The sequence below is a fragment of the Ranitomeya variabilis genome, chromosome 7, assembly GCF_051348905.1.
Source record: "Ranitomeya variabilis isolate aRanVar5 chromosome 7, aRanVar5.hap1, whole genome shotgun sequence".
In the NCBI taxonomy this organism is placed as follows: domain Eukaryota; kingdom Metazoa; phylum Chordata; class Amphibia; order Anura; family Dendrobatidae; genus Ranitomeya; species Ranitomeya variabilis.
Window position 1 is genome coordinate 119,562,625 of NC_135238.1, and position 19,441 is coordinate 119,582,065.

Below are 19,441 nucleotides of genomic sequence, written 5' to 3' on the forward strand. Positions count from 1 at the left end.
TGGGGTTCAGTAACTCCAGCTGTTCCCCTGTTGTGTAGCCGGCAACGTGTCATACAAACGCCACGCGGACACAACAGACAATAAGCTGCCTCCAGTGCAGGCTTCGGCCTACACTCTGCTCCTCAGTGATTCCCTGGGCTCTAACACCGAAAGTTGGTGCTCGGAAGTGCAGGCTGCACAGAGAAAAATACTCACCACTGTGTCAGTGGGGTTCAGTAACGGCAGCTGTTCTGTTGTGAATTTACCTTTTGGCTCCCTCTAGTGGCTACTAGTGATTTTTCTCTGGGTATGTCTGTCATCCCTTGTATGCTCACCTGGGTCGTTAGGTCAGGGGTGTTGCTATATAAGCTCCCTGGACCTTCAGTTCAATGCCTGGCAACGTTGATATCAGAGCTAATCTGTAGTGCTCTTGTCTACTGATCCTGGTTCCTGCTTGATTAAGCTAAGTCTGCTTTCTTGCTTTTTGCTATTCGTTTTTGTTTGAAATTTTTGTCCAGCTTGTATATAATCTGTATCCTGACCTTGCTGGAAGCTCTAGGGTGGCTGGTGTTCTCCCCCCGGGCCGTTAGACGGTTCGGGGGTTCTTGAATCTCCAGCGTGGATTTTTGATAGGGTTTTTGTTGACCATATAAGTTATCTTACTACATTCTGCTATTAGTAAGTGGGCCTCTCTTTGCTAAACCTAGTTCATCTCTGTGTTTGTCATTTCCTCTTACCTCACCGTTATTATTTGTGGGGGGCTTGTATCCAACTTTTGGGGTCTTTTCTCTGGAGGCAAGAGAGGTCTTTGTTTTCCTCTTCTAGGGGTAGTTAGCTCTCCGGCTGGCGCGAGACATCTAGCGACCAACGTAGGCATGTTCCCCGGCTACTTCTAGTGTTGGCGTTAGGAGTAGATATATGGTCAACCCAGTTACCACTGCCCTATGAGCTGGATTTTTGTACTTCGCAGACTTGCTGATATCTCTGAGACCCTCGCCATTGGGGTCATAACACTGTTCCCCTGCTGTGTAGCCAGCAACGTGTCCTGCAATCGCCACGCAGACACAACAGACAATAAGCTGCCTCCAGTGCAGGCGTCGGCCTACACTCTGCTCCTCCTTGATTCCCTGGGCTCCAACACTGCCAGTTGGTGCTCGGAAGTGCTGTCTGCACAGTTAACAGTTGCTCCTCTGTTATTGGGGTTCAGTAACGCCAGCTGCTCCCCTGCTGTGTTGCGGCAATAACTCTAGCCTGCTCCTCCTGCTGTCTCTGGGCTCTAACACCGCCAGTTGGTACTCAGAAGTGCTGTCTGCACAGTTAACAGTTGCTCCTCTGTTATTGGGGTTCAGTAACTCCAGCTGCTCCCCTGCTGTGTTGCGGCAATGTGTCCTGCGACCGCAACGCTGACACAACAACCGAAATGTAAGGGAACCTGCCCCCCTAGGTGTTTGTTACTGAAAGAGCCACCTTGTGCAGCTGTAATGCTGAACAAGGAAAAGGTAGCTCTTAGTTTTGCTCCTTGCACACGCTGAACTTAACACTTATAAAATGTGTTCCCTGATACCGTAAAACCGTCCCGGAGGTGGGACTTTCCTTCGTAAAGGGACGCAACACAGCCGTCATCCCTACCCCCTTGGTGCCGTGCGCCGCCTCCTTAGCGTCGTTTGAATCTGTCCCATAGCCTGCGCTGTTTTGTTCAACCTTGGTGTTGCGGAGTTTGCGCTGCCCGTCTTCTGACATCATTTGGTGTCACGCGGACTGGGCCGGTGCGGCCGCGCTGCCCGAGATCCCGCCTCGCAGTCTCTTCTGATTTAATCATACTGCGGGCCTGGGATCCATGGGCATGCGCAGTGCATATCTTCACCTCAGGCTCTCACTCATCTCCCTCCGCCTTCTTCAGATTGTGCGCTGTCAGCTGATCCCTACTAGCATGCCACGGCCATGACGCTGCACAGTCTGAAGAAGCCGAAAGGAGGTGAGTGAGAGGCGAAGATATGCACTGCGCATGCCCATGGATCCCAGGCCTGCAGTGTGATTACATTAGACGACACTGCGAGGCGGGATCTCTGGCAGCGCGGATGCACAGGCGCAGCCAGCCTGACACCAAATGATGTCAGAAGACGGGCAGTGCTAACTGAGCATGGCCAAGGTTGAACATAACAGCGCAGGCTCCAGGACAGATTCAAACAACGCTGAGGAGGTGCCGCACGGCGCCAAGGGGGTAGGAATAACGGCTGTGCTGCGTCCCATTACGAAGGACAGTCCCACCTCCGGGACGGTTTCACTGTATCAGGGGACACATTTTATAAGTGTTTAGTTCTGCATTTGCAAGGAGCATAATTAAAAGAGACACCTTTTCCTTTTGCAGCATTAGTGCTGCACAAGTTGGCTCTTTCAGCTACAAACGCATGGGGGGGTTAAAGGTTACCTTTCAACTTGCTCCAATTAGGCCTCAGCCTAAACTCTGCTCCTCCTGCTGTCCCTGGGCTCTAACACCATCAGTTGGTGCTCAGAAGTGCTGGCTGCACAGAGACAAACACTCGCCACTGCGTCAGTGGGGTTCAGTAATGCCAGCTGTTCCCCTGCTGTGTAGCCGGCAAAGTGTCCTGCAAATGCCACGCAGAAACAACAGACACTAAGCTGTCTCCAGTGCAGGCTTCGGCCTACACTCTGCTCCTCCTTGATTCCCTGGGCTCTAACACTGCCAGTTGGAGCCCGGAAGTGCTGGCTGAACAGAGAAAAGCACTCGCCAATGTGTCAGTGGGGTTCAGTAACGCCAGCTGTTCCCCTGCTGTGTAGCTGGCAACGTGTCATGCAAACGCCACGCAGACACAACAGACAATACAATGCCTCCAGTGCAGGCTTCGGCCTACACTCTGCTCCTCCTTGATTCCCTGGGCTGTAACACCACCAGTTGGTTCTCAGAAGTGCTGGCTGCACAGAGACAATCACTTGCCACTGTGTCAGTGGGGTTCAGTAATGCCAGCTGTTCCCCTGCTGTGTAGCCGGCAACGTGTCCTGCAAACGCCATGCAGACATAACAGACAATAAGCTGCCTCCAGTGCAGGCTCCGGCCTACACTCTGCTCCTCTTTGATTCCCTGGGCTCTAAAACTGCCAGTTGGTGCTCGGAAGTGCTGGCTGCACAGAGAAAAACACTCACCACTGTGTCCGTGGGGTTCAGTAACGCCAGCTGTTCCCCTGCTATGTAGCCGGCAACGTGTCCTGCAAACGCCACACAGACACAACAGACACTAAGCTGCCTCCAGTGCAGGCTTTGGCCTAACCTCTCCTCCTCTGCTCCTCTGTGATTCCCTGGGCTCTAACACCACCAGTTGGTGCTCGGAATTGCAGGCTGCACAGAGAAAAACACTCGCCACTGTGTCAGTGGGGTTTAATAACGCCCGCTGTTCCCCTGCTGTGTAGCCGGCTATGTGTCCTGCAAATGCCATGCAGACACTGCAACAAAAATTAAAGGTAACCTGCCCCCCCAGGCGTTTGAAACTAAAAGAGCCAACTTGTGCAGCACAAATGCTGCATTTGGACAAGGTGGCTCTTTTTGTTATACTCATTGCACACGCATAACTAAACAATTATAAAATGTGTCCCCTGATACCGATTAACCGTCCGGAGTTTAGACTTTCCTTCATAATGAAACACAGCAACCCCCTTGGCGCCGTGCGCCACCTCCTCAGTGTTGTTTGAATCTGTCCCGGAGCCTGCCCTGTTATTTTATCCCTTGGCCATGCGCAGTTAGTGCTGCCCGTCTTCTGACATCATTTGTTGCCAGGATGGCTGCGCCTGTGTGACCGTAATGCCCGAGATCACGCCCCGCAGTGTCTTATTTATTCCCACTGCGGGGCTGGGATTCATGGGCATGCGCAGTGCATATGTTCGCCTCTCACTCATCTCCTTTCGCCTTCTTCAGACTGTGCGACTACATGGCCGTGGCACACGATAAGGGATCAGCTGACGCCGCACAGTCTGAAGCAGGCGTAAGGACATGAGTGAGAGGCGAAGATATTTACTGCTCTAGGACATGAATCCCAGCCCCGCAGTGTGAATAAATCAGAAGACACTGCGGGGCTGGGATTCATGGGCATGCGCAGTAACAGCGCATGGCCAAGGGATAACACAACAGCTCAGACTCCGGATCACAAAAAAGCAACACTCAGGAGGCTGCGCCCGGCACCAAGGGGGTATTTTTGACAGCTGTGCTTCGTCTCATTAAGAAAGAAAGTCTCGCCTCCGAGACGGTTTCACGGTATGAGGGGCAAAATTTTAGAAGTGTTTCATTCAGTGTGTGCAAGGAACATATTTAAAAGAGCCACCTTTTCCTTGTGCAGCATTACTGCTGCACAAGGTGGCTCTTCTAGTTACTAACACCGGGGGGGGGGTTTAAAGGCAGCTTTTCCATTTGCTCCAATTAGACTTCGGCCTACACTCTGCTCCTCCTTGATTCCCTAGGCTCTAACACCGCCAGTTGGTGCTTGGAAGTGCTGGCTGCACAGAGAAAAACACTCGCCACTGTGTCAGTGGGGTTCAGTAACGCCAGCTGTTCCCCTGCTGTGTAGCTGGCAAAGTGTCATGCAAATGCCACGCAGACACAACAGACAATAAGCTGCCTCCAGTGCAGGCTTCGGCCTACACTCTGCTCCTCCTTGATTCCCTGAACTCTAACACCACCAGTTGGTGCACGGAAGTGCTGGCTGTACAGAGAAAAACACTCGTCACTGTGTCAGTGGGGTTCAGCAACGCCAGCTGTTCCCTTGCTGTGTAGCCGGCAACGTGTCCTGCAAAGGCCACACAGACACAACAGACACTAAGCTGCCTCCAGTGCAGTCTTCGGCCTACACTCTGCTCCTCCTTAATTCCCTGGGCTCTAACACTGCCAGTTGGTGCCCGGAAGTGCTGGCTGTGCAGAGAAAAGCACTCGCTACTGTGTCAGTGGGGTTCAGTAACGCCAGCTGTTCCCCTGCTGTGTAGCCGGCAATGTGTCCTGCAAACGCCACGCAGACACAACAGACACTAAGCTGCCCCAGTGCAGGCTTCGGCCTACACTCTGCTCCTCCTTGATTCCATGGGCTCTAACACTGCCAGTTGGTGCTCAGAAGTGCTGGCTGGACAGAGAAAAAGACTCGCCACTGTGTTAGTGGGGTTCAGTAACGCCAGCTGTTCCCCTGCTGTGTTGCCAGCAATGTGTCATGCAAACGCCACACAGACACAACAGACAATAAGCTGCCTCCAGTGCAGGCTTTGGCCTACACTCTGCTCCTCCTTGATTCCATGGGCTCTAACACCACCAGTTGGTGCTCGGAAGTGCAGGCTGCACAGAGAAAAACGCTCGCCACTATGTCAGTAAGGTTTAGTAATGCCAGCTGTTCCCCTGCTGTGTAGCCGGCAACGTGTCCTGCAAACGCCATGCAGACACAACAGACACTAAGCTGCCTCCAGTGCAGGCTTCAGCCTACATGCTGCTGCTCCTTGATTCCCTGGGCTCCAACACTGCCAGCTGGTGCCCGGAAGTGCTGGCTGCACAGAGAAAAACACTCACCACTGTGTCAGTGGGGTTCAGTAATGCCAGCTGTTCCCCTGCTGTGTAGCCGGCAACGTGTCCTGCAAATGCCACGCAGACACAAAAGACACTAAGCTGCCTCAAGTGCAGGCTTCAGCCTACACTCTGCTCCTCCTGTTGTCTCTGGGCTCTAACACCACCAGTTGGTGCTCGGAAGTGCTGGCTGGACAGAGAAAAACACTCGCCACTGTGTCAGTGGGGTTCAGTAACGCCAGCTGTTCCCCTGCTGTGTAGCCAGCAACGTGTCATGCAAATGCCACGCAGACATAACAGACAATAAGCTGCCTCCAGTGCAGGCTTTGGCCTGCACTCTGCTCCTCCTTGATTCCCTGGGCTCTAACACCGCCAGTTGGTGCTCGGAAGTGCAGGCTGCGCAGAGAAAAACACTCGCCACTGTGTCAGTGGGGTTCAGTAACGCCAGCTGTTCCCCTGCTGTGTAGCCGGCAACGTGTCTTGCAAACGCCACGCAGACACAACAGAGACTAAGCTGCCTCCAGTGCAGGCTTCGGCCTACACTCTACTCCTCCTTGATTCCCTGGGCTCCAACACTGCCAGTTGGTGCCCGGAAGTGCTGGCTGCACAGAGAAAAACACTCGCCACTGTGTCAGTGGGGTTCAGTAATGCCAGCTGTTCCCCTGCTGTGTAGCCGGCAACGTGTCATGCAAACGCCACGCAGACACAACAGACAATAAGCTGCCTCCAGTGCAGTCTTCGGTCTACACTCTGGTCCTCTTTCTGTCCCTGGGCTCTAACACTGCCAGTTGGTGCTCGGAAGTGCAGGCTGCACAGAGAAAAACACTCGCCACTGTGTCAGTGGGGTTCAGTAACGCCAGCTGTTCCCCTGCTGTATAGCCGGCAACGTGTCCTGCAAACGCCACACAGACACAACAGAGACTAAGCTGCCTCCAGTGCAGGCTTCGGCCTACACTCTGCTCCTCCTGCTGTCCCTGGGCTCTAACACTGCCAGTTGGTGCTCAGAACTGCTGGCTGCACAGAGAAAAACACTAGCCACTGTGTCAGTGGGGTTCAGTAACGCCATCTGTTCCCCTGCTGTGTAGCCAGCAATGTGTCCTGCAAACACCACGCAGACACAACAGACACTAAGCTGCCTCCAGTGCAGGCTTTGGTCTACACTCTGCTCCCCCTGCTGACCCTTGGCTCCAACACCGCTAGTTGGGGCTCTGGGAAGACAATCTTGAATAGTTCCCCCTGGTTCCAGTACCGTCAGCTGGTTCCGGGCAGAGCCTTTGGCTTAGGTGCCTCTTTCTGGGTATCCGAGTTCCAACAACGTCAGGTGTTCCTTGGTAGTGCTTTCTGGCATGGGTACCTCCTGCTTAGTAACCGGGTTCCAGTATCATCAGCTGGTCCTCGGTAGTTCCATTAGCTCTTGTACCTTCGGCTCCCCATCCTGGTTCCAGTACCATCAGCAGGTTCCGGGCAGAGCCTTTGGCTTAGGTGCCTCCTTTTGGGTATCCGAGTTCCACCAACGTCAGGTGGTCCTTGGTAGTGCTTTCTGGCATGGGTACCTCCTACTTAGTAACCGGGTTCCAGTAACGTCAGCTGGTCCTCGGTAGTTCCATTGGCTCTTGTACCTTCGGCTACCCATCCGGGTTCCAGTACCGTCAGCTGGTTCTCGGCAGTGTCTTTTGCTCTTGTACCTTTTGCTCCCCATCCTGGTTCCAGTACCGTCAGCTTGTTCCGGGCAGAGCCTTTGGCTTAGGTGCCTCCTTCTGGGTATCCGAGTTCCACCAATGTCAGGTGGTCCTTGGTAGTGCTTTCTGTGTTGTGAATTTGGATTCTGGGCTCCCCCGGTGGCTACTGGTGGAATTGAACTGGTGTCTTCATCTTCTCTGTTCACCTGTTCCCATCAAGATGTGGGAGTCGCTATATAACCTTGCTGCTCTGTTAGTTGCTTGCCGGTCAACAATGTTATCAGAAGCCTCTCTGTGCTTGTTCCTGCTCCTAGACAACTACTAGATAAGTTGGACTCTTGTCCATGTTTGTTTTTGCATTTTTGTTCCAGTTCACAGCTGTAGTTTCGTTACTGTGTCTGGAAAGCTCTTGTGAACAGGAATTGCCACTCTGGTGTTATGAGTTAATGCCAGAGTTTTAAAGTAATTTCTGGATGGTGTTTTGATAGGGTTTTTAGCTGACCATGAAAGTGTCCTTTCTGTCTTCTGCTATGTAGTAAGTGGACCTCAAATTTGCTAAACCTATTTTCATACTACGTTTGTTATTTCATCTTGATTCACCGCCAATACATGTGGGGGGCCTCTGTCTCCTTTCGGGGTATTTCTCTAGAGGTGAGCTAGGACTAATATTTTCCTCTGCTAGCTTTATTTAGTCCTCCGGCTGGTGCTGGGCATCTAGAATCAACGTAGGCATGCTACCCGGCCACTGCTAGTTGTGCGTTAGGTTTAGTTCATGGTCAGCTCAGTTTCCATCTTCCAAGAGCTAGTTCCTATATATGCTGATGCTATGATCTCTTGCCATTGAGATCATGACAGTTTGACCGGCCAACTAAAGGGTTAAAATCCTTGGCTGAGAAAGGAGAGAAATAAGTAGTCTGCTGAAATTTTTTTTTTTTTTTTCTCTCCTTTGAATGGCTCTGTGTTCACCTGTTTGCAATGGATCTTCAGAGTGTAACTGCAGGTTTGAATAATCTCGCCACGAAGGTACAAAATTTGCAAGATTTTGTTTGTCATGCACCTGTATCTGAGCCGAGAATTCCTTTGCCGGAATTGTTCTCGGGGAATAGATCTGGGTTTCAGAATTTTCGAAATAATTGCAAATTATTTTTGTCCCTGAAATCTCGCTCTGCCGGAGATCCTGCACAGCAGGTCAGGATTGTGATTTCCTTGCTCCGGGGCGACCCTCAAGACTGGGCTTTTTCATTGACACCAGGGGATCCTGCGTTGCTCAATGTGGATGCGTTTTTTCTGGCCTTGGGGTTGCTTTATGACGAACCTCATTTGGAGCTTCAGGCAGAAAAAACTTTGATGTCCCTATCTCAGGGGCAAGATGAAGCGGAAATTTACTGCCAAAGATTCCGTAAATGGTCTGTGCTTACTCAGTGGAATGAGTGCGCCCTGGCGGCGACTTTCAGAGAGGGTCTCTCTGATGCCATTAAGGATGTTATGGTGGGGTTCCCTGTGCCTGCGGGTCTGAATGAGTCCATGACAATGGCTATTCAGATCGATAGGCGTTTGCGGGAGCGCAAACCAGTGCACCATCTGGCGGTGTCCACTGAGAAATCGCCAGAGAGTATGCAGTGTGATAGAATTCTGTCCCGAAGCGAGCGGCAGAATTTTAGACGGAAAAATGGGTTGTGTTTCTATTGTGGTGATTCTACTCATGTTATATCAGCATGCTCTAAGCGCACTAAAAAGCTTGGTAAATCTGTTTCCATTTGCACCTTACCGTCTAAGTTTATTCTATCTGTGACCCTGATTTGCTCTTTGTCATCTATTACCACGGACGCCTATGTCGACTCTGGCGCCGCTTTGAGTCTTATGGATTGGTCCTTTGCCAAACGCTGTGGGTATGATTTAGAGCCTTTGGAGACTCCTATTCCTCTGAAGGGGATTGACTCCACCCCATTGGCTAATAATAAACCACAATACTGGACACAAGTAACTATGCGTATTAATCCGGATCACCAGGAGATTATTCGCTTTCTGGTGCTGTATAATCTACATGATGATTTGGTGCTAGGATTGCCTTGGCTGCAATCTCACAACCCAGTCCTCGACTGGAAAGCTATGTCTGTGTTGAGCTGGGGATGTAAGGGGGCTCATGGGGATGTACCTGTGGTTTCCATTTCATCATCTATTCCCTCTGAAATTCCTGAGTTCCTGTCTGACTATCGTGACGTCTTTGAAGAATCCAAGCTTGATTCGTTACCTCCGCACCGAGAGTGCGATTGTGCCATAGATTTAATCCCGGGTAGTAAATACCCAAAGGGTCGTTTATTTAATCTGTCTGTGCCTGAACATGCTGCTATGCGTGAATATATAAAGGAGTCCTTGGAAAAGGGACATATTCGTCCATCGTCATCTCCCTTAGGAGCCGGTTTTTTCTTCGTGTCAAAAAAAGACGGCTCTTTGAGACCATGTATTGATATCGGCTTTTGAATAAAATCACTGTAAAATATCAATACCCATTGCCGTTGCTGACTGATTTGTTTGCTCGCATAAAGGGGGCCAAGTGGTTCTCTAAGATTGACCTTCGTGGGGCGTATAATTTGGTGCGAATCAGGCAGGGGGATGAGTGGAAAACCGCATTTAATACGCCCGAGGGCCACTTTGAGTATTTAGTGATGCCTTTTGGTCTTTCAAATGCTCCGTCAGTTTTCCAGTCCTTTATGCATGATATTTTTCGCGATTATTTGGATAAATTTATGACTGTGTATCTGGATGATATTCTGATTTTTTCGGATGACTGGGACTCTCATGTCCAGCAAGTCAGGAGGGTTTTTCAGGTTTTGCGGTCTAATTCTTTGTGTGTGAAGGGTTCTAAGTGTGTTTTTGGGGTACAGAGGATTTCCTTTTTGGGATATATTTTTTCCCCCTCTTCCATTGAAATGGATCCTGTCAAGGTTCAAGCTATTTGTGATTGGACGCAGCCCTCTTCTCTTAAGAGTCTTCAGAAATTTTTGGGCTTTGCTAACTTTTATCGTCGATTTATTGCTGGTTTTTCGGATATTGCTAAGTCATTGACCGATTTGACTAAGAAGGGTGCTAATGTTGCTGATTGGTCCCCTGATGCTGTGGAGGCCTTTCGGGAGCTTAAGCGCCGTTTTTCCTCTGCCCCTGTGTTGCGTCAGCCTGATGTTGCTCTACCTTTTCAGGTTGAGGTCGACGCTTCTGAGATCGGAGCTGGGGCAGTGTTGTCGCAGAAAAGTTCTGACTGCTCCGTGATGAGGCCTTGTGCCTTCTCTTCCCGTAAATTTTCGCCCGCTGAGCGGAATTATGATGTTGGGAATCGGGAGCTTTTGGCCATGAAGTGGGCTTTTGAGGAGTGGCGCCATTGGCTTGAGGGGGCCAGACATCAGGTGGTGGTATTGACTGACCACAAAAATTTGGTTTATCTTGAGACTGCCAGGCGCCTGAATCCTAGACAGGCGCGCTGGTCATTATTTTTCTCTCGGTTTAATTTTGTGGTGTCATACCTACCGGGTTCTAAGAATGTTAAGGCGGATGCCCTTTCTAGGAGTTTTGAGCCTGACTCGCCTGGTAACTCTGAGCCCACAGGTATCCTTAAGGATGGAGTGGTATTGTCAGCCGTTTCTCCAGACCTGCGGCGGGCCTTGCAGGAGTTTCAGGCGGATAGACCTGATCATTGCCCACCTGATAAACTGTTTGTTCCTGATGATTGGACCAGTAGAGTCATCTCTGAGGTTCATTCTTCTGCGTTGGCAGGTCATCCTGGCATTTTTGGTACCAGGGATTTGGTGGCAAGGTCCTTCTGGTGGCCTTCCCTGTCACGAGATGTGCGAGGCTTTGTGCAGTCTTGTGACGTTTGTGCTCGGGCCAAGCCTTGTTGTTCTCGGGCTAGTGGATTGTTGTTGCCCTTGCCTATTCCTAAGAGGCCTTGGACGCACATCTCGATGGATTTTATTTCAGATCTGCCTGTTTCTCAGAAGATGTCTGTCATCTGGGTGGTGTGTGACCGTTTCTCTAAGATGGTCCATTTGGTTCCTCTGCCCAAGTTGCCTTCTTCTTCCGAGTTGGTTCCTCTGTTTTTTCAAAATGTTGTTCGTTTGCATGGTATTCCTGAGAATATCGTTTCTGACAGAGGGACCCAATTCGTGTCTAGATTTTGGCGGGCATTCTGTGCTAGGATGGGCATAGATTTATCTTTTTCGTCCGCTTTCCATCCTCAGACGAATGGCCAGACTGAGCGGATTAATCAGACCCTGGAGACATATCTGAGGTGTTTTGTGTCTGCTGACCAGGATGATTGGGTTGCTTTTTTGCCATTGGCGGAGTTCGCTCTCAATAATCGGGCCAGCTCTGCCACTTTGGTGTCCCCGTTTTTCTGTAATTCGGGGTTTCATCCTCGATTTTCCTCTGGTCATGTGGAATCTTCGGATTGTCCTGGAGTGGATGCTGTGGTGGAGAGATTGCATCAGATCTGGGGGCAGGTGGTGGACAATTTGAGGTTGTCCCAGGAGAAGACTCAGCTTTTTGCTAACCGCCGTCGTCGTGTTGGTCCTCGTCTTCATGTTGGGGACTTGGTGTGGTTGTCTTCTCGTTTTGTCCCTATGAGGGTCTCTTCTCCTAAGTTTAAGCCTCGGTTCATCGGCCCGTATAAGATATTGGAGATTCTTAACCCTGTTTCCTTCCGTTTGGACCTCCCTGCATCCTTTTCTATTCATAACGTTTTTCATCGGTCATTATTGCGCAGGTATGAGGTACCGGTTGTGCCTTCCGTTGAGCCTCCTGCTCCGGTGTTGGTTGAGGGTGAGTTGGAGTACGTTGTGGAGAAAATCTTAGACTCTCGTGTTTCCAGACGGAGACTCCAGTATCTGGTCAAGTGGAAGGGATACGGCCAGGAGGATAATTCTTGGGTGAATGCATCTGATGTTCATGCCTCTGATCTGGTTCGTGCCTTTCATAGGGCCCATCCTGATCGCCCTGGTGGTTCGGGTGAGGGTTCGGTGCCCCCTCCTTGAGGGGGGGGTACTGTTGTGAATTTGGATTCTGGGCTCCCCCGGTGGCTACTGGTGGAATTGAACTGGTGTCTTCATCTTCTCTGTTCACCTGTTCCCATCAAGATGTGGGAGTCGCTATATAACCTTGCTGCTCTGTTAGTTGCTTGCCGGTCAACAATGTTATCAGAAGCCTCTCTGTGCTTGTTCCTGCTCCTAGACAACTACTAGATAAGTTGGACTCTTGTCCATGTTTGTTTTTGCATTTTTGTTCCAGTTCACAGCTGTAGTTTCGTTACTGTGTCTGGAAAGCTCTTGTGAACAGGAATTGCCACTCTGGTGTTATGAGTTAATGCCAGAGTTTTAAAGTAATTTCTGGATGGTGTTTTGATAGGGTTTTTAGCTGACCATGAAAGTGTCCTTTCTGTCTTCTGCTATGTAGTAAGTGGACCTCAAATTTGCTAAACCTATTTTCATACTACGTTTGTTATTTCATCTTGATTCACCGCCAATACATGTGGGGGGCCTCTGTCTCCTTTCGGGGTATTTCTCTAGAGGTGAGCTAGGACTAATATTTTCCTCTGCTAGCTTTATTTAGTCCTCCGGCTGGTGCTGGGCATCTAGAATCAACGTAGGCATGCTACCCGGCCACTGCTAGTTGTGCGTTAGGTTTAGTTCATGGTCAGCTCAGTTTCCATCTTCCAAGAGCTAGTTCCTATATATGCTGATGCTATGATCTCTTGCCATTGAGATCATGACATTTCTGGCACTGGTACCTCCTGCTTAGTAACCAGGTTCCAGTAACGTCAGCTGGTCCTCGGTAGTTCCATTGGCTCTTGGACCTTCGGGTAGCCATCCGAGTTCCAGTTCCATCAGCTGGTTCTCGGCATTTTCTCTGCCTTCTTGTACCTTCTGGTACATTTCCAGGCCTAACTGAAAGTGGACAAATCCTGTTGTAACTCTTTTGTGACAGGGAGAACGTAAGGTGTAATCTTCAAACTTTTATAGATAACTACAGGAATGCCTGTCACAAATAAGAATATGATGAAGAAGTAGAATATGAAGAAGAATAATAGTTTAATAAAAAGAATATGAAGAATGTAGCAAAAAAAATAATAGGTAGAAGATGAAGAAGATGAGTAAGGTGAAGAAGAAGTTTATGTGAAAGATGCTGCTGCTGAGGATGATGAAGAAGAAAGTGTGGGAGAAGTAAAAAAGAAGGTGAAGGGCATGGAAGTAGAGAAACATCAATATCTGACAAAATAAAAAAAATCTTAACATAGCCAATATCTTTGTAACTCCGAACGTATTAAAAAATAAATTAAAATTCCTGCTATTCTATTTGATTGGGCTAAACCTATATGCCTTTAATGTCTCCGCCACCTCCCCCAATACAACCTACATTATTCTTAGTTTTTTCCTTCATGTAGAATGAACCTACAAGGAAAGAAAGGGTTTATTTTAATTCGGATATTTTGGTCCCATTGACTTGCATAGGTATCGGGTATCGGTATCGGCGATATCCGATATTTTTTGAATATCGGCCGATCCAATCCGATACCGATACTTTCCGATATCGGAAGGTATCGCTCAACACTAGTGTGTGAAGCTCAGCATAAAAAATGCCCCTAAAAAATATGTTTCCAAAAACGCATGTGTCCATATAAAAGGGCAAAGCATAACATGTTCATTAGATGCTGAATTAGAGAAAGCAGATCAATGTTGGAGGAATACCAAACAAATTGATGGATGCTCTTGAAAAACTAAGTTTAAAGAGGATTTACCTATATACAAAAGGCTTAAGCAGTGGCGCTTCCCACAACAATGCACTATCCAAACAGAAAAAGGAAGCAAATGCAGATAATACATTTCTAATCACTTTAACAACAATTAAAAAAAAATGTTTTGTTTTTTTAAATGAAGATACAGATGTACAATACAACCGCCCAACTGGGTAATACACCCCTATGCACTATATCAATGTCTCCATAAATTACCAACCATATGGCTCAAATATCACATATAGACTTATTGCTCATATTGGTACACATAGTGGCCCTATTGCATGGGAATATGTGAGTCCTTTTACTTAAGGTGGCCTATCCCAGCCTACAACCTTCCTGTAAACATACTGTATTTCCAAAGGGTCACTAAAATATATTACCCTGATATTATTGACATTCAAAGACAACAGCTATATGTAATCCCTGTGGTGCACATAGATGAATATGTATACACCATATCACTGGTTGTTGCCATGTAAGACATCTATCCTCAAAATGTGCAATTGAATGTAATCAAACAGATTTTGTCAATCAGATAAAGTGCACAGTGCTTTACAAAGTATATTGAGCATACATACAAGTAGATAGGGCAAACGCCTCAAATATAGTATTCACTACAAAAACCATAGATAAAAGTTGGAGATCAGCATAAATTAACATAAGTATGAAAGGGTATACGACCTAGTCAGGCAGCGTGGGTCCCCGTCGCGTGTTTCACGTACAGTTTTTTTCCTGGGGGGTTTTCCGTGTGTGTAGGTGTATCAGGCATGCTTTTATATCCGTAGAAATTGAAAAAGAAATGTGGCACTCACCCCAAGGCACTGCTGAATTAGAAACCTTTATTCATCTTAAAATCAGACAAGCGTCATACGGAGAGGCGGCTGGGAGCGGGAGACGGTGCAAGGAGGAAAAAGAGAGGACGACGGCCGTTTCGCGCCGATGCGCTTCCACGGGTCCACAGGTGCACATTAAAAACGTCATATCCTTTATAGGGAGTTGAATGACGCAAAATTTCACGGATGTGAAATAAAAACAATTATTAAAAGTTGTGTGCAAACAACAGTAGTAATAAGCTTACATGAAATATATTAATTAGAAGTATAAGGCAAGAGAAAAGAATAGAAATATTATTCTTATCTTATATAAATGCATTTATAAAAAGACCGACATGTCAAGTTTGTCATTTAACCCTAGAGGTCCCTGCGCATTGGTATCCAATATCCATTTAGCTTCGTGTTGCAAAAGAATTTTATTACGATCACCGCCCTGCACGGGGTTTTTGACCATTTCTAAACCCGCAAAGCGCAGTACATTTGGGTCGGCATTATGTTGATCGCGTACGTGTTTAATGAGTCGTGGACACCCTTTTCCAGAAGTGATAGAGGTGTAATGCTCTTTAAATCTAGTAACCATTGGGCGTATCGTCTTGCCAATATAGTAGAACCGACATGGACAAAAAATAATATAAACGACGAATTGGGTTTTACACGTGATTAATTGTTGAACATTATGGCGTACTGGACCTATATGTATCGGGTTTTGTATATATCTCAAATTGCAAAATTTGCAGTTCCCGCATTTGAAGTTCCCTATTGGTTGCGCTCGTGAGAGCCAATTATTTACCGCTGTAGGGAGTCTATTTTTAACTATTAGGTCACCTAAATTTCTCGTGCGTTTATACCCAAAACGTGGTCTATTTGAAACTAGAGGCAATAGCTCTCTGTCATTTTGTAGTACATGCCAGTGCTTATTTATAGCTGCATATACTGCTTTATCCATGGGACTATGTGCAAAGGTGAAGGTAAATCTTTTTTGACCACTTTTATTATTATGGGAAGATCGAGAATCATGTTTGCGTGTTTTTAATAGCTCGCCCTGTGTGAGGTGCCTCACACGAGATTCAGCCTGTTCCAAAATATCTGCTGGATATTTCCTGTCTAAAAAATCAGATTTTAATTCGGCAATTTGTTGATGAAAAGTTCCCTCATTATTATTAATTTTCCTATAGCGTACCATCAGGGGCGTACATAGATTTCACAGGGCCCCATAGCAAAATTGAGCAAAGGGCCCCCCCCCCCGAAGAAGGGAGGGGAATAGGTGGCGCGCGTAGCGCGCCGAAAATTTGCATGTTAAGCCACGCCCCCCCCACAGCCACACCCCCTCCACAGCCACACCCTCTCCACAGCCACACCCCCCAATTACTAATTTATATGGCGAAGGCAATAAAAAATAGACTTACCAGAAAGCAGCATTGCAGGAGAAAGCAGCATTGCATTGCAGTAATAGATAAAATGAATTCAACCTAAAAAAGTGAAACTATTATTATTTGCCATCCCCAATACAGTGTGATCCTAAACATTTATTCACTTTAGTATGATAAACATTACCTGGAACTTTGAACAACAGAGAATGGTGGTGTTCCCAGCAAAAACTCCCAAACTTGAAAATAACAGAAAAACTTGGAAACATTCTAAACTTCTGAAACTTGAACTCAAAACCAAAACTGTGGCCAAACATTCCGCAAATATTGAGATGTGGCAACCTATAATGTAAATAACACAAATTAGTTGAGTGAGACTTTGAATGCCTTTTACCATGTGTGCATACAGCTGCCATTCACCATAACGTGCTTGTTTTTTAAACTAGAATATACCATAATGGTATATATTTAAACAGATATAGCAAAATACATTTTAGTGACTGACGTAGATATATTTTCAGTATTAAAATGGCCAATAAAATTGTCAGTTAACTACTGTAAAGGAAATAGTTGCCACTTGCCCTCTGCAAAATATGGACAGGGCAAAGTAGCTTCTAACCCCTTACAACACCTGCAAAGACATGTGAATGGTGTATGATACAGCTGTATACAGGTCTGCAAAAGGCTTAGAAAACGTTTTTAAACAACATAAAGAACTGATGCATTCATGCAGATGCAACAAATGGAACTTTGAAACCAGAACTCTGAAATAGAGATGGGTGAATTTTTTTTTTAAGAGAAGATTAAGTCTCATTGTAAAAAGAGGTGTTTTGATAGCCAATTAAAATCCTAGATTAAAACATTAACAAAACTGGCATTTACGAAAAAAATTACATTCCAGGGGAATCTGGAAATAAGTATGGAAAATCCACCCATCTCTATAAAAAAAAAATAAAACTTCAACTTCAACTTGCATACTCACGGAGTATAACAAACGTTAGGAAGGTTAGAACTGGCGCCTACGTGCTTTTGCTTCAGCAAATTGGTCAACAATGCCATCTATGTCAAGTTGGTTGGCTCTTGCATTTTCAATGCTTAGAATGGCAAGACCAGAGAGTCTGTGTTCAGACATTGTACTTCTTAGATAGTTTTTAATTTGTTTTAATTTTGAGAAGGATCTTTCTGCTGATGCTACCGTTACTGGCAAGGTTAGGAATAAAAGTAAGACTATGCACACATCCGGTAGATTTGACGATAGCAGGCTATTTTCGACTAACAGTAAATGTGCAAGGTCCTTGACAGATGTCAATTTTTGAATGTCATTCTTTAGAGCACATCTAAAACTCAGAAGCTGGGCTGGAAATGCTGGTGAAAGATCTTGGTTGTACTTTTTCTGCAGCTGTAATGCAGCCTCATATAATTCCTCATCTGAGGAAGATGCCAGATCTGCAGGCTGAAGTATCCTAAAATACTGCACAACCCGATTCATTCCATTAAATCGGTTTGACAGCTGACCTACAATGATGTCTAAATACTCATAGAACACGGTGACTTTAAATCGGTCCTCCGGAATGTGCAATCTCTCATCCGTACTCAGTTCATCAAAATGCTTTTTAACTTTTGATAATCGCTTACTTTCAAAAGCTGGGGAGATGCCCCAGCTGCGTGCCAACAAGATAGCGCTCTCTTTCGCTTCATCAAAATGATTTCTGAATTGTGAAAGTTCTTCAGCTGCATTCTTTATTAAATTAGTTGCCTTAGATAAATCCATGCTTTCTGCCTGCAGCATGGTTGACAGTGCATTAACAGTCTGTAATACTTTTGTCTGAAGGACAACCAAAAAAACAAACTGAAATGAATCCATTTTCTTTTTAAGAGCCATTGCCTCATTTATTTCAGTTTTTTTGGATGAAATAAGGATGATTTTTGACAATGCCATCATTACATCAGAAAAACGAAATCTTAGGGCAAGCAGCGACTCATGACGGGAAGACCAGCGTGTGGGACATAATTTTTTTAGTGTGACCGATGAACTGCTTGTAAATGATGACAAAAGCTCCCAACGTCGTATGCTTTCCCCAAAAAATGTATAGACATGTTGCAATATATCAGAAAAGTTTGAAATTTCTGTAATTTCTGAAACAGCATCTTGAAGAACAAGATTCAAATTATGTGCTGCACAGTGAACATACATAGCATTGTGTTCTTTTTCTAAAATTCGGGCCTGCACACCAGAATAGATGCCACTCATTGTGGCAGCTCCATCATAGCCCTGACCACGGCACTTATGAATGGAAAGGCCATTGCTGTCAATGCATTCCAGGATCTCTTTCTCTATACCAGCAGCACGCTGGTCATGAATGGCTTGAAATCCAAGAAAGGCTTCATGGATGCGAACTTTCGTGGCTCTCATATTTGCATTCCTTTCAACAGACACGTATCTAATTACTTGGCTCATCTGATCAGTTTTTGATACATCTTGCGTTGTATCCATGATCAGCGAATAGAAGTGAGCTTCATTCACTTGAGATAAAATCTCAGATTTTACTTTGGTTGACAAAATTTCTATTAATTCGTTTTGAATTCTGGGACTAAGGTATTTTGCTGTGCCCTCTGGCAGTTCCAGCAGTTCCTTAAGCAGGGGATCATAGAGTGCTAGTAACTCTATAATTGCCAGGAAATTACCACTATTGATTTTGCCAATTTTTTCTCTGTGACCCCGAAATGGCATGTTAGCCATGGCCATTGTTAGGGTAACATTCACTATTCTTTTTAAAATTTGCCTCCAGAAATTATGTTGATTTCTTAACTGATTTTCAGTTTGCAGGTCAATTGATCCCTTTCTTCGCCACTGATCATAAACAACACAAGCTTCTAGATGAGATTGTGAACATTCATGGCGTTGTATTTTGTGCGATAAGCCTCTCCAGTTTTTAAGTCCTCTGGCCCAAGCTGGGGAAAATCCTAATTTTCTTCGATCACCAAACAGCCAGCATGGCTCACAGTATGCTGCATTTAATTTTGGCGAGTAACAAAGCCAAGAAACTGGAAATTTTTGACCTGTTTTCGTTATTTTCTCATAATACTTCGCAGAAAAGCATCTTTTATTGTCGTCATTATCTCTAGGAAATGGTCCTGGTGGTCTGCAAGGGCCATGCGTAATTATAAACATCTTAACAGACGAGTCTGTTATAGTAACTGGGAAATTTGCTCTGTCTGTTATGTATTTTTCACAAGCAAGGTTGATAGGAC